At 30.9% G+C, this 16,173-nt stretch overlaps 1 protein-coding gene across 1 annotated transcript in view; it reads right to left on the bottom strand.

Moving 5' to 3' along the window:
- Positions 1–15,553, bottom strand: part of LOC107456875 (uncharacterized) — a 73,053-nt gene extending 57,500 nt beyond the window's left edge. The window contains exons 1-2 of the mRNA XM_043052342.2: positions 15,291–15,553; positions 8,703–8,843 (exon numbers count right to left, since the gene is read on the bottom strand). The gene's annotated coding sequence lies outside the window, so the exon portion shown is untranslated. The remainder of the gene's footprint in view (positions 1–8,702; positions 8,844–15,290) is intronic.
- Positions 15,554–16,173: the final 620 nt, after the last annotated feature.

Here is a 16,173-nt window from a genome sequence, read left to right as displayed (position 1 = left end):
AGACCATCTGCCAAAAATGAGGTCCGAAGTCTGTTAGGACTGGCATCGTATTATAGAGATTATATACCCAATTTCTCCGAAAGAGTGTTGCCTTTAACAAATTTAACAAAGAAAAGTATTCCCACGAATATTACACGGGATGATAAATCAGAACAATCCTTCCAACAACTCAAGCGTGAACTGGTAAAAATGTCCTCTTTACATACACCTAATTTAGATTAACCATTCCAGTTATATACTAACACCTCAGCAACAGCTATAGGAGCTTGCTTAGCTCAGACAGCAGATGATGACAAAGAAATACCGATTGCCTTTTTCAGTAAAAAATTAACTCCTTGTAAAGCAAGGTGGTCTACAATAGAAAGAGAGGCATTTTGTGTTTTGGAGGCGTTAAAGAAATATGACAAATGGATTTTTGGCGTGCAAGTACAAGTCGTATCAGATCATAACCCTCTGAGTTATCTCACAAGCAGCGTGCCTCATGGTGCTAAACTTTCAAGATGGGCTTTGGCATTGCAGAGATACAATATGAGTCTCACATATCGTAGAGGTTCTTGCCATGGAAATGCCGATGCTTTATCTAGAATAGCAATGACAAAGTAAATGTTGGTGTATGTAGTATGTTCATATTTTGCGTGCATAGATTTATGTTATTGTTATAAGCTTCATATATAATATTTTAGTAATTGATTGTATCGTTTGTAATTTAATTAAGCATCGATTTTGAGAGCTACATATCTAAGAGCTCCTCTGCCTGTGTGATTTGTGTTTGTTTTCCCATTTTGCTTTTTTTTTTTTTTTTATATCTTTAGCAGGATGTGAAGCAGCATTGTCGCTAAGGTTACGAATGTCGAATGTTCACGGCTAAGGCTTTCTTTGGAGGGACGTGTAAAGATTGAAAGCGAAGTAACTGAGAAGAGAAAGGAGGAGAGAGAGGAAGGGAGAGGAGGCCGAAGCTAGAGACAGAGTAGATGCTGGACGCTCTCAGAAGGAGCAGGACTATTTTTGTCGCCGCTGATATGTTTTTGGATAGATATTTTTTTATATGTTTAGTTTAGATGTGTGATGTGCTACAATTCCCTCAATAAAAAAATCAAGCAGCCGAAACTCTTTGTGATAATTTAGATGAGGTGTTTTACATTCAATACATCGGGATAATATATCCATCCGGTAACCGGCCGGTCACGGCGATTCCGGTCACGGCGAGGGGGGAAAAAGTCTACTCAAACGTTTCATAAAAAAATAGAAAGAAAGAAAAAAACAGTTATTTTGCACGTTTAACTTAAGAGGATGTTACACTGTGAGAGAAAGTTTTCTTGGTAAATTCTAGTTCGTCTCCATTGTTATTAAAATATTTATGCAAACAAATTACAGCAAAATTACTTCCCACTGCATAATCTTGTCTTGCCATGATTCGTTTACATTTTGATGTTTTGAAAAGATTTTTCAGCATTCGAAACTTCCTGAACCAGTGACAGCGGAAGTATTTCAAGAGTGTGTGGGAGGGGGGGGGGTATGTTTCAAAATTAGAATTAAATTAATAAAAGAAATTGTTTACATGTAAATTATTTATCTCTCATTCAACGGTATTTTTTTTTTACTCTGTTCCACTCTATTTGTTTTGTTTTTTTTCTGTCCTCTGTGACATTTAAAACTAATACTTTCCTCATCGGTCAACAATAGGAACGTCCTCTGCGGGGGGGGGGATGAGTAACAAATGATTTGGTACCTGTTTGTAAAGAATTTTTCAGACTGTCTCTATATCAATTTTTTTAGAATTTCCTCAGACACAAATATATTTATTTTATTGTAAATTTAATTAAGCAAATTTGAGTCAAAATTGCAATCGTAGAAGGGGCTGAGTCCCTTCATTTAGAAAATGTGAGCCCCCACCCCTGTGCCTCTCGGTCCCTGTCCAGAACTCCCTTTTTCAATACTTTAAATTTTAATTTACTTACGTCGGTGAAAGTGAATTTATCATAAAGGATTTCTCCGGTGATAGAGCGTCCTCTTGATAGTTTTGAATTTGAAAAATAAAATTTATTTTATATTCTCTTAACCCTTAGACGCAACATTTTTATTAAACATAAGTTTGAGGGATACAGCGTTCGATTTCCAATGAGGCGAACCGGGTTCGAATCCCAGTCGATACGAATTCCGCATCCGGCTTGCACCGACCACAATGCTGACGTGAAATATCCTCAGCTGTAGATGGATCATGGGTTAGAGTCCCCTTGCCGTCAGGTTAACCGTGGGAGGTTCTCGCGGTCTTCCTCTCCATGTAACGCAAATGCGGGTTAGCTCCATCAAAAAGTCCTCCACGAAGGCCAATTCAAATTTCTCCCAATACTCGATCCAGGAGTTCCCTTGTCTGCTGGATTAGGCTCAAAATTACAAGGCTACGAAGTTGAACATTGGCAGTCGTAAACCCATAAAATTGGGTCGGCTGTTCAACGACGGTTATAAAATAAAATAAACATGTGTTTCAGGCTTTTTCATTATTTTATATTAATTTAGGTGAAAGTAAGTGAAAACTATTACAGTTGAACCTGTTTATCTCGAACCTCTTTATCTCGAAAACCTCTTTATCTCGAAATTTCAAAAATTCCCTACATTTACTGTCTAAAATCAATGTATTTTCCATGTTTATGCAGAATTTTGTTTCAAAACCTCCGTTTCCTCGAATTTCTAATAATAAAGCACAAATGTCAAAACTTTCTTTATCAGTAGAACTCGTAGACAGATATGAATTTCGTGAATCCACAGGAGGTAGGGATGAACAGATTGGGGGTGTTCACTATCCCTGCACTAGAAAGGAATACAATGATTCTGGCAGTAAGTGAGGGGTTAATGACCATCAGGCAGGCCCGTAGCCACCGGAATTCTGGGATTCAAAATTTTTAGTCTTTCTTTGAGCCTCTCAGTAAAAAGAAAAACTGTCGAATCAAAAAGCTGTTTCCCAGTACACCATCTTCGCTAGTTTATCATCTTCACTTGACCTTGTGGCTCCTTCGGTTAGACTCCTCCCTCGAAATCAATTGTTTTTTCAGAATTTTGTAAACATTTTCGAAAGAAAAACTGAAAGTATTGAACTGCAAATAAATTCATGTGCTAAAAATGAAGCAGAAGAAAATAGAGAGAGACTTGTCCCAATTGTCGAAACCTTAAATATTTTGTGGGAGGCAAGAATTGGCTTTAAGAGGAACTAAAGACAGTGGACCCTTAAACTTAGATAGTGATGAGCCCGTAATAAATTATGGAAATTTCCGGGCATTACTGAGAATGAGAGCTAAATCTGGGGATGAAACTTTGAAAAAGCATATTAACCAATGTGGTGGTAATAGAATGCACATCAGTCCATCCATTCAAAATGAATTAATCGAGATTTGTTCTAGCATTATCTAAGAGACAATTGTTTATAGAATCAATAAAGCAAGCTGTTTTGCTATTCTTGCAGACAGCAAGCGATGGACATAACTGAGCAGTTGACACTTTGTGCAAGGTATATCGATGTGAGAGGTGATGTACCAATTGTCAGAGAAGACTCTCCAATTCATTCCAATTTTTGACTTATCTGGACGCGGAATGTTATTTTAAAATCATTAAGAAATTTAGGAGTTAATGTTTCAAAAATTGTCGGACAAGGCTACGACGGAGCATTTGCAATGCGAGGGGACTTTAACGGTGTTCAAGCAGCCATCAAAGAATTACACCCAACAGCTATATATGTACATTGCTCCTCACACTCTTTGAATTTAGCAATTAGTCACTCTTGTAGTATTCAAGCTGTTAGAAACTGTGTTGGCACAGTTGAAACAATAACAAAATTCATCAAATCGTCTGCCAAAAGAACAAAAATTTTAGAAGACATCATCAAAATGAATTTGCCGAATGAAAAATTCAAAAAAATATCTTTTTGCTAAACAAGATGGATAGAAAACCATGATGCAATCATTAGATTTAAAGAACTTTATCCAGAAATAATTCAACTTCTCGAAGAAGTAAAGGCTTCTGGAAACCGCGAACAATCTCATTTCTACTATCACTAAAAGTGAGTTTTACATTACTTTACTTGTTTGTAGAAATATTTTTTCTGTGACTCTCTCACTGAGCAAAGCACTCCAACAAATTCATCTAGATTTGAATACAGCTTTGATACATGTAAAATCAATAAACAACACACTTCTAAAAAAAAGAAAAAACGCCGAGTATGAATTTCAAAAGCTATATTCGGAACTCCTTAATACTTTCACAAGTTTGGATCTAGATGTGAAACTTTCTAGATTGGCATCCTATCAAAATCACCGTGGCAATATAAAAAATCCGAACACAGACCCAGAGCAGTACTTCCGTCAAAATATATACATTCCTTTTTTAGATTATTTCGCTGCCCAACTGATTGAAAGATTTTCGAAGCACGAAGATACTCTTGCATCTCTCAATAAAGTGTTACCTAAGTATTGTGTGAACGTTGATATTAATTTATGCAATTTCCGAATCGACGCAGAATTCATTGACATCGAAAACCTCATGGGAGAAATGGAAGTAAGGGCATCAAAGTGGAACCTGCGTGAACCCCTTAGTTACGGCGCTTTCAGCAATGGAAGAATGTGACAGTATCTTCTTCCCAAACATTTATTGCTTGTTATCAATATTGGCTACGCTGCCAATCACCACAGCAACTGCAGAAAGAACTTTTTCTACTCTTAAACGCGTAAAAACAGCAACAAGAAATGCTGCTAAAGAAGAAAGGCTATCAGGGCTAACTTTATTAAGCATATTTCGGGATATTCCGGTTTGTCCTAAAAAAGTAATCGGAAAATTTTCTTCAAATCCCCGTCGCATGTCTTTGTAAGCTTTGTTTACAAATTGATTATAATTATTATGTAATATTAATTGAAAAATAATTATTATGTAATATTTTTTAATTACTAGTTTAACTTTTGCAAACAACAGAATAAACAATATTTGTTACAATGTTTTTCCCCTACTTTGCATGTCTGAAACTGTCCTTGCTTCTTACCATCCCCCCCCCCCCGAAAAAATATCCTGGCTACGGCCTTGCGATCAGAGGTTAGCTTTTCAACATAGATAAGAAAGCTAGGAATAGAAATTTATTTTGACCTCAAAATTGCAACCAATGGATCAAAGGATAATTAAGAGTTTGAAAGTGAACTATAGGAAACAGTTCGTATGCAAACTTGTAGATGCCATCGATGAAAAAAGTTAGACCCTATCAGAATTCAGGGCTAAAGAGAATAGAAGGGCTAGTTCACTCCGCTCTTAGAGCTGAAGCTACGATTTCCCTCCTCATGACGTCACTGTGTTCACAGATCTCGGAGATCGCAAGCAAAGATATTATGATAACTTTGCATCCTTCTCTTTGTAAAAATAAGTTAGACTTTTTCTGGTTATTAGCTTTCAAACTTTACGTAAAAAACACATTATTTCCGTTCATAAACATAGTTCAAAAAAACTTTCTTGGCCATTATATTAAAAAAAATACCATTTTAAACTTATAAAAATGTTTTACTGGTTGTCGAAAAATGACACTATAAATACTTTATTTTAAAAAGTTCAGTTTTAACTTTAATTATTAAGAAAAATGAAAGGATATATCAACACTTTTTTTAGCTACATATTCTTTTATAACAATAGGTTGAGTTAAATTTAGAATCCCTGATTTTAAAATATGCCGTTAATAGCAATTTGTTCATACTTAATCATTAGGAAGCATCAACCTTAAACGCTAATTACTGAAACAAAATAATAATTTAGGTTCATAATGACATTAGAAATTTTACAATTGTTTATAGATATTTAAATTTACGATGATATAATTTATAGATATTTAAGAGAACATATTTTTTAAAAAAAATCATAAATATTTAGAATAACTACATTAAAAAATATGTTATGAAATTAGGAGAATTCCAACTATATACTATATATTTCATTTATACTTTTTATTTATATTATAATTTTCTTTGACTTTAGCCATTTTTTAATTTTTTTCACCTGCCTTTCTTTTTGAAGTAACGAGGCGGTTTCTATTTAGATAATGAATTTTTATAAAAGTTCTTAACGACAGAATAAACGTATTGCTGTTTTATATTAACTGTGTCATTTCGGAATCCATTCTTTACATAGTTGTTCATTTACTTTAGGGAACACGCGGAAAATTATATTTTTTCCTTTTGTTTTTTTATCAAAATTTTTTCAAGTTGCAATCGCGCAAACTGGCATTTCGATAATAGTTTTAAATTCTTGTAAATTCACTGCAAAAACTGAGGAAAGTCATTATAGAAAATAACAAATGTCTTAGAAATTCTCGCAAAAAGAAATGCTCCAATATTAGTTAGAACTAGTAAGGCCGAACGCTCCGTTCTTGAAGTAAAAGTGATAGCTTTGCGCTAGAGGAAATGACGTCAAAGTGACGTCACTAGAGGAAATCGGAGGATTGGCGCGGCGAGAGCTACTTCAAAGGAGTGAACCAGCCCTTCTATTCTCTTTAGCCCTGATCAGAATTACTGTTTTGCCTGGAGAAATATGCCTCTAAAAACTATCCAAGAGGGTTTTAAAAAGCTGGTTTTAAGAATAGCTGTGAAGATGATGAATAAGAGGTTGAAGGCATCAATAAAGAAGAAAATGTTAACGCTGAAAATGCAGTGCCAGATTTGCCAGAATGGAATGCAATAAAATCTGGATATGATGTTGAACTTAATTTTGAAGATTTTTTACTAGTGAACAACTGCCTGGCAACATGAGGAACATTGACAGATGCGGAAATCATTGATAATGTCAAAGGAATATCAGATGAAGAAGCTGAAGATCATATTGATGAATCAAAAGTGAATACAAAAGAAGTAGAAAAAACTGTAGAATTCTTATAAACTACTCTTGAATCCCAGGAAAATGTTGGCTATGAGGAATTTGCGATCTTTCTAACGTCAAAAGAATAATCGAAACAAATAAGGTTAAACGTCAAAAATCTTGGAAAAATTATTTTCAGTGTTAAATGTATGTTAAAAAACTGCTGTGTAAGTAGATGTATGTGGTATAATTAATTTAAAGAAATGTCTATATTTCTCTACTAATAACAATTAAAGCACTTTTAATAGAATTTTTTAATTAAATTTAATTTTTTTAAAGTACCTGTATAACTCGAAACCGTTTTATCTCGAATTTTTCGCCTTTCCCGTGAGATTCGAGATAAACAGGTTAGACGTATATTTAACGTTCGTTTTAATAATATATGGTTATGAAATACAGCATGAAACAGCGGTGTCTATTTCTGCGTTAAAGGTTATAACTTCCAAACACGGCTCACTTCCAAACGATAATTTTTCAAATTTAAATTATTTTGCAGTTATTTAGATCAATGAGAAACAATTATTCATCATTGAAATTAGTTAGTTTTTAAATTCAATTATTGATACATTTTTGAATATGAATAGAAAAAAAAATTTAAAACTACTTTTTTTGGATTTTATATTTTAGTGCAAATATAATTGCAATAATCCAACATATTTTTTTAGTAACTATTAGACTGTTTTTCATAATTGAAAAATACGAAAATACATATTTGTTCGTAATTAGAGCGTCAGAAAAAAATATGTATAAACGAAACACAGGTGTCCCATCTGGGTTGAAGGGTTAAAAATATTTTTGAATTATACGGATTTTGTCCACAGAGGAAAAAAAATTCAGTTTATTCCGAAAGACTAACATGTATTTTAATTTGACTTATTTTATTTATTAACTAGATAATAAATTTATTTATTTCGTTAACATATGACCCACAGAGTCCAGTTTTTATTGATTTGAAAATTTAAATTTCAAAAATACATCTGATACAAAACAACATGATACATCTTAGTGGACACTGTGGGATTAATTGTCCAATATTATCGTTAGCTTAGCTTAAAGAAAAACCAAAATTGATGTTTGTCAACTGTCAACAATCACATAGTCGAAATATGTGCTAGTATTAATTAATTTGCAAATATTTAAGTACTTATTCAATATTTTAGATTAGGAATGCAGGTAACTCACTACACTCATTGATACATATCAATGTTTTCAATATTGTATTTTACTCAAAGTGCATATTAATGCTAATCAATAAAAGTCAAATTTTATTTTAAATGTGTTTATCGGCATTTGCATATTTAGTTACACTCATACAAAATTTAAATAATTTCAAAATTTCCCTGTTTATTGCTTTTCTTAAGCAATTTTTTTGCTTAAGACTGAAGATTAAATCAGACAAACTATTTTTAAAACACGTGAATTTATACTAATTATTCTCAGCTACACTTTTTATAGCGTATCATATTATTGTTTATCACATGATCATTAAATTATAAAAACCTATTTCAAATAATAAAACACATTATAAAAGACATTTAAAATAAAACTGATACAAAATAGTTGATTACTAATACACAGTATTCTAAAATATTAAAATATAATTATAAATTGAAATTACTGAAAACAAAAGAAAAAAATCGTTTGGTTCTAAAGAACAATATTTTTGCAATCGAAATACAGTTCGTATCAAAAAAACTATATTTTATAATGGTTAAAAAAAAGCTAATTCACGCTCTCGAAAACGTCTTACTACTCTTAAATGAAATAAATGTCAATTAAAAAAATATCGTTGATAACAATAACCTCTATGAAATGATCAAATTGCTTACCTTTAATGTTATTCCTAAGCAAACATAAACACTGAGTCATCTTCTAAATATGGAAGAAATAAACCACTGGAATAGCGAAACGCACATTCTCAGTCTCTTCTGAACGCAGAATATGACTCACCCTCCCACCTGTATTCTTCCCTGCAACAAAAAGAGAGACTTCATTTGCGCAGAATCTTGGGAGCGTCTGCAAATTGAGTATTTCAAAATATCAGTCACAAAACAATGCCCGCATTTAATTGCTTCTTGCTTTATTTTATTTTTTTTTTCTTAATGAAAAAGTAACAATGCTTCTATTGCCAGTAAAAATAAAACTAGGAATGAATTTTATTAAAAAAATTAATAACATTTCATTTATATACTTGAAATTTATATTTTATGTTGTAATTATTTATATAAGATTTTTGTTTTATTTGTTCAAATTTGCTCAAATAAATTTTTATTTTTAAAACAATATTAAAAACTATGATTTTATTTTATTATTTTCATAAAATGGATTATATATTGCTTTAAGCATACTATATTTGCTTTTTATTACTCCTTAAAAATATTTCAAAACTAAATAAAAAAAATTAACAAATTTTTTTTAAAAACTTATCAGAAGTTCTTATAGAAATATAGTTTAATCATGATATAAGGTGTTATGATACCATTGGCTATTTTTGTTATACTTAACAAATTAAAATTAACGAATAAAAACCAACTAGTATAAAATACGATCTTAAATACTTTTCCCTTTTTGTGAAAAATGATTGAGTTACAAAATAAAATGCTTCGTTTGCCCGAAAATCAAGAGGCTAAGTTCAAAAACGCTTTTGTGTAAGGGCAAAATAAAATACAATACAAATGAATAAATTGGAGAGAAAGTTGCTGGAATTGAAAAGAAAAAAATTGGGTACAATCATTCGTTTGACAAATTTCCACTGGTCTTAGAAGAAATTCCGGTAAAATTTTCTTAGTGGGCTGATCCATGACAGGTTTTCGTTAGTCCTTTTTCGCCTCTTAACGCAAATAGAGTTTGGTACTAATTCGACGATTCAAATCAATAATTCGAATCAGGATTCGTATCAGTTGATTTTATCAGAAGAGATTTAAATTATAATGAATTAATGTTTCTTAAATTTCAGTTAGTTTTATTTCACAGTGATGCTATGTCATACATAGTTAAAAATTTCTTGTAAAACCTTAGAGATTCTTACGCATTCATTATTAAGGACTTAAGATTTCTATTTTAATGCCAATTTTATAATAGATAAATCATTTTTATCAATTTCATTATCAAACCACCATTGATTCGAATCAGTAAGCGATTCGAATCAGTAAATGATTCGAATCAGTAAGTGGTTCGAATCAAATGATTTGATTCACTAAAAAGAACTGATTCTATTGATTCGAATCACTTTGATGATTTGTTTTTCCCAACTCTCAACGTAAATACGCGTTAGTTTCGGTGAACATGAAATTAAAATTTTACATTTAAACAAAGTTGTCCCTAGTTTGTTGCTTGATCAATGAGTTACTTTATATTTTGGAGGCTCAAAATTACTTTGATTTTCAGACAGAATCGTAACATTAAGGGCAGCATAACTGCTATATATATCTTCCGTTCAACATTAATTATCAAATAAGAATTTCTTACTAAAAATCTTAAAAGTTTAAATGATTGTACGAAGGTAAATCTCAATGCACGTAAATTGTTGTTGTAGTGAATTTACGTCGCACTAGAGCTGCACGATGGGCTATTGGCGACGGTCTGGGAAACACCCCTGAGGATGATCCGAAAATATGCCATCACAATTTTGATCCTTTGCAGATGGGATGGCACCCCTGCTTCGGTAGCCCGACGACCTGCATGCGAAGTCGAGCACTTTACGGCAGAACAGTTTAACGAGGACCAATACCGCACACCCTCGGTCCCTACGCAGACTGATCCAAGTGGTCACCCATCCGCACACTGACCGTAGCCAGTGATGCTTGACTTCAGTGATCTGCTGGGAACCGTGTCTTAACGATCAGTCCACTGCGGGACCAATGCACGTAAATAAAGTTACAGTTATGGAATGATTATGGAATGTTAGTTGAATCACTTTTCATTTAATATGCTGTCATTTCTTAAAAAAATATTAAAATATTTAACGTTTAGCAGAAATAAATGCTATTGAAAATTTAATTATTCGAAATGAAGAATTAATTTAATATTTAAGTGTACTATTAGTAGATGTCTTTATTTCATAGCAAAGTTATACGGTAATCATTCTACTTTCAAACAGTCATGCCTTTTAAAAACTTTTTCAATTTAGTTTTTTAAAAAAATCTAAAAATAAAAACATTTCTATAAAAGACGTAGAGAAATTTCCTCAGGACGATATCTTATAAAATATTTCTTCCGTAGAATATTACATAAATTTTCGTTGTTTTGCCTTAATACCCGGCCGGGTAATAAATCCAAGTTTTACCGGATACCCAGAACTAACTGGGTAAAAAATTCGATTTTTAACGGGTACCCAGAAATGGCTAAATTTTAGGACCCAATATATTTCTAGCTACAATTAATTAACTAAGTTATTAGTAATTTGTTAACTAACTACTAATTCCTTGCTAATGAAAATCAAATTTGGGGTTTGAGCTACTTTTTGGGCTACTCATTAATTTTAGAGTGCTACAAATCTGAAAAATGTGCTACGTTTTTACATAGATTTTTCTTTTGAAATTTATAATATATTTTTTCCATAGTAAAGTTATTGGGAACTTTATATTTCAATTATAAAAACGATTTCAAAAACCCTCCAACTTTTTTACCTTAAAAATAACAGATTTTTTTGTTTTAAAATATTTCTCCAAACATTAAATAAAACGCATCGGCCGCAGTTTTTGTTTCTCGATTTGTTTTACTACGCGGAGATCATAATGTTCGCGTATTGTAGAAACGGGAAAACTTTTCAGGTTTTTATATGTAGAGACGTGAAATCGTAAAGATGTTTAAAGAAAAATGTACAAGAAATTAAGAGGACGCAACCCTCTCAATGCCAGCAGCTAATGCTTTTTCTATGGGAGCTTCATTTACTAATAACTTTTTTGCATTTTGATATTTTGAAAAAATTCTTTCAGCATTTGAAACTTCCTAGTTTACTCTAAGATTTTGTGAAACCACTTTTTGTTTTACTATAACCACCGGGCCACAGGCCAACTATATGTAACAAACAGCGAATAAAAAATTTCCTACAAGTCACCACCTGATCGTTCTTTTTTTCGTTGAAAATGCATATCATGCACAATTTATTATACTTTTTTTACCAAATACGGAATTATTATGAATATTTATTAATAATCTGAAGAAATTACTTTATTTCACGCTTGTTTTTTAAGTTTTTTCTTCGTTTTTGAATTCAATCTTGTAATGTTTACTATTTGGAGAAATTCCTTTCATTACTATAATAACCATTTTTTTAATTGCTTGAACTTTTCGAAAAACTCTCCACATTTGTCCTAATTACAATGAAAAATGGATTTATATTTATACTGTATTATGAAATTATGCTATGGAAAAATACTGTTTAATTCCGACAATTATTAAGTGTTTAATATCTGAAAAATATACCACGAAACGCTTTAAAACCTAGAAAAAGTAAATCTTGAGAGATCAAATTTAATCTGATAAAAGGGGAGAATTGATGAGCAGGACTTTGAGTTGAGTTGTGTTGAGTTATGAAATATCACCCTCTTAAATGCTTTTTTTGAGAACTCATATTATATATAAATATTATTACACCAGAAGTATACTAAACAACTTCGCTGAAACCTATATTTATATTAAGGCTTTATTAGCTTAAATGAACCCAGCTTTTGAAACTGTTTTTGAAAAAACCTAAGGAATATTATTTAAAAAATAAACTTTGGTACTATTTAAAAAGCTGACTTAAAAAAAGGAGTTTTAGTATTAATGGAAGCTATCCTAAAGCTTAACTTTTCCTTATTCAGGCACAACATTATTAAAACTTTCTGATGTAAGCTTTTAAAATTAGACAAATTTAATAATCAAACTAAATTCGTTCACTCTTCCGTATCTCCAGCTGGAGAATTTGGCGTAACACTAGAAGGTAAAAATTGATGCAAAATTGAAGAATCTTTGGTAGTAAGACTCTAAAGGTACACTAATTAGATTCGACCTTGATATAAAAACCTTCAATGTCATGATTCTTTCCCTCACTCATTTCCTAATGATGACGTAAAGATTTTTTTTCTAATTTATTCTTTAGAGATGTTAATTTATAGACGACGGTATAAATAAATTAGAGTTTGGAGAAAAGGTAAATCTAGAGTAAGCCAAACTTTTTTTCTCCAAAATATCAAAATGCAAGATTACTTCACTGCGAAATCCCAAGTAATCCTACCATACTTTGCGTGAATTTAATATTCAAAAAAAAAAATAAAAATTAATCATTTGAAACTTTGTATAGCGTCCTCTTTTAATATTTTGAAAATTTCTGATTAATTTCACCAGAAGGAATATTTCGCAAAAAGCCTGATTATGTTTATCAAATTAGAATCAATCCTTTGATTCAACAATGACAAACATTATTCCTTTTATTTCATGACAACTTAAAAACAACACAATACAATTGAGCTTTACGTAATCAGTAATGGAACTAAAAGCTAGGAATCAAAGGGTTATCACTTTTTTAGAACACAAAATTGAATCACAGAAGTTTTATGATAGTTAGTGGTGTGTCTGGCTAACCTTTGTTCCAATCATCGGATTTTTACGCACTTTGTGTCAATATTAATGGTTCAAAAGGTAGACTTCAAACTTGCAAATTAATCAGTTGTTGTTGTTGTTGTTGTTGTTGATTTACGTCGCACTAGAGCTGCACAATGGGCTATTGGCGACGGTCTGGGTAACATCCCTGAGGATGATCCGAAGACATGCCATCACAATTTTGATCCTCTGCAGAGGGGATGGCACCCCCGCTTCGGTAGCCCAACGACCTGCGCGCGAAGCAAATTAATCAGTAATTTATACTGAGTTGAGAAAATCACACATAAAAACGTACTTTCTCTATGCTTATGGAACTTTCCCTGATTTGGAATTTTGGTGAGAGTAGTCACGTTTAAATTTTTTATATTTTTTATTAGTGAGTTGAGTGTGAAGAGAGTTCCCCTAAATGTTAATTTCTCTTTTTTCGTATTTTGACCATTTTAAAAACTTTTCAAGCGATCTAAACAATTAAAAAAACTCAAAATTTTACAAAAATAATTCGTTATATATAATTATTTTTTATTATTTTACTTAGTAATAGTCAAAAATATTTTGCATTGCAAGGTATGCATATTATTGCATCATTTTTAACTATTGTTATTTTAAAACGAAATACAAAATATAAATGAAATCAGTCGAACAGCTTCTGAGTTATTATACGACAAAAAGTCGTAATTTTAACTTTTCATTTCTTACTTCACGTACACATTAATTAGAAAGAATAACGATTTCAATAAAACATAATAATTGCTAACATGCACACTAACATGCACATTTGAAATCAGTCTAACGATAGCAAACGTAAAATTGAAATATTCTAAACTCAAATTGATATTTTATAATGAAAGCAAAATTGATTTGTTATTATTTGATAAAATATCTAACATCCACAGAATAAGGTGATTACTTTTTTAAACAGAAAAATTAGTTTTGTAATACGCAAAATCAAGTAAGACCAATTGTAAGAGTGAAAAATATTTTTACTCACAATTTTTTTCTTTTAATATTTTTAAAGTATTGTTTTAGGCTAGATTCGTTTTAATAATTTAATTGATAGCTTTTTTACCGCTAAATACTCATACATTTGCCAAATTTATTATTTTAGTCAAATTAAGAAATATTTAGAATTCCCGGAATGAGCATAAAGTTTCGCTTTCTGAGTGAAAAACTAAAATTGTAATTTTTTTTTAAAGTATATATGTAAAACAAATTTCAGCTGTCAAGTTCAAAAATGTAAAGTTTAGAATATAAAGATTTAGGTATAACGAAATGTAATATTTGGGTGTCACCGAATGTGCTGGAAATTTCAATTTCAATTATTAAATGCGTATATTTGATAAAAATAAAAAAATAAATAAGTAAATTTCGAAATTGCTAATTTTCAATTACCCAATCTTAGGATCAGGTTATTTATTTAGCTTCAGGTTATTTATTTACCTACGATATATATTTTAGACATAATGTTACTTTAGATTCTAAACTTAACAATTTTCGGCTTAAAATATAAAAAATTGATATTATATAAAGTATCTTTTAAAGAAAAAATTAAATATTACCAAAAAAATAAAAATTTTTGGTCTATTTCTACTTGCTTATAGACCTTGTTAATATGGTAAATATGTGATAACTTGAAATTTTAAATTTCGAAAAAGGAAAAAGATTTTTATGATAAATATTTTTAAACTGTTTCTACAAAATTACAGAAAATTTTGCTTTCTAATTTATTCATAACAAATATCTAATAATTATTTAAAAGAACTGTTTGTCCAAAAATTCTAAAACTAAATTTCAACCAATGCAAAAACGAAATAGTTTTACTAAAGGCAACTTACATCCGTCAATGCTTATAAAGGTGTCAAGAACAGGTTACCCGAGGTGTCACTCATTCGATAAATAAAAAAAATCATACAAAAATTATTTTTAAATAAAAATACTTTTATTAAAAGTGCAAAATTAGATGCTTTCCGATGCACAAGGTCAAGTAACGGCCGTTCCCCTTTCTGGACCAGCGTTAACAGATTTAAAAGGAAAACATTGACATAGTAAAAAAAAAAGAATAATGAACGTAAAAGAAAAGTAGTGATTTTAGAATAGATACTCAGTTTCATCGTCTGCCGAAGTTTACGTCACTCAGTTAGAATTAGGTTTGTGATGTCATCATCTACCAATGAAAACGCAGCTGTAACGATGTCATCTCTACCCAATGAATTTTGTTCCAAGATTAATATATATCTCTGAGAGGTTCTGTTTTCTTCAATTTGTGGAGTTGGAAAGACATCGTCATGTTCTGAACGAAAATTAGATAATTTTATTTTTCCTTTTCCAACCTTAAATTTTAAATATTAAGTATTTGTAATTTTTTTTAAACCAATTTTAAGGCTGCTTATAAGTGCTGCGTTTTCTGCTAAAAATAACACTTGCTTGATTTTAACTCGTGACAATTCAATGACAGTTATATACTGCCGTATAATTGAAAGTAAATAAATTAATAAAGTGCAATTTTTTCGAACAGCACTTATTTTTTAAAATTTATTTTTCTTTTTTTCTATTGCTCTGCAGTATACTGCTTCAATTAATATTTCATTAAAAAAAATAATACAAAAATAATTAGGGGAATCTAGGAAATACTTTAAAAGTTATAAATTAAATTCAAAGCCTTGTTCCGAGGCGAACCTCAATCATTAATTTGCTGAAGGGGTCAAAATGGAGAAAAGA

Source organism: Parasteatoda tepidariorum, chromosome X2, assembly GCF_043381705.1.
Source record: "Parasteatoda tepidariorum isolate YZ-2023 chromosome X2, CAS_Ptep_4.0, whole genome shotgun sequence".
In the NCBI taxonomy this organism is placed as follows: Eukaryota; Metazoa; Arthropoda; class Arachnida; order Araneae; family Theridiidae; genus Parasteatoda; species Parasteatoda tepidariorum.
This window is presented reverse-complemented; position numbering and strand designations above follow the sequence as displayed.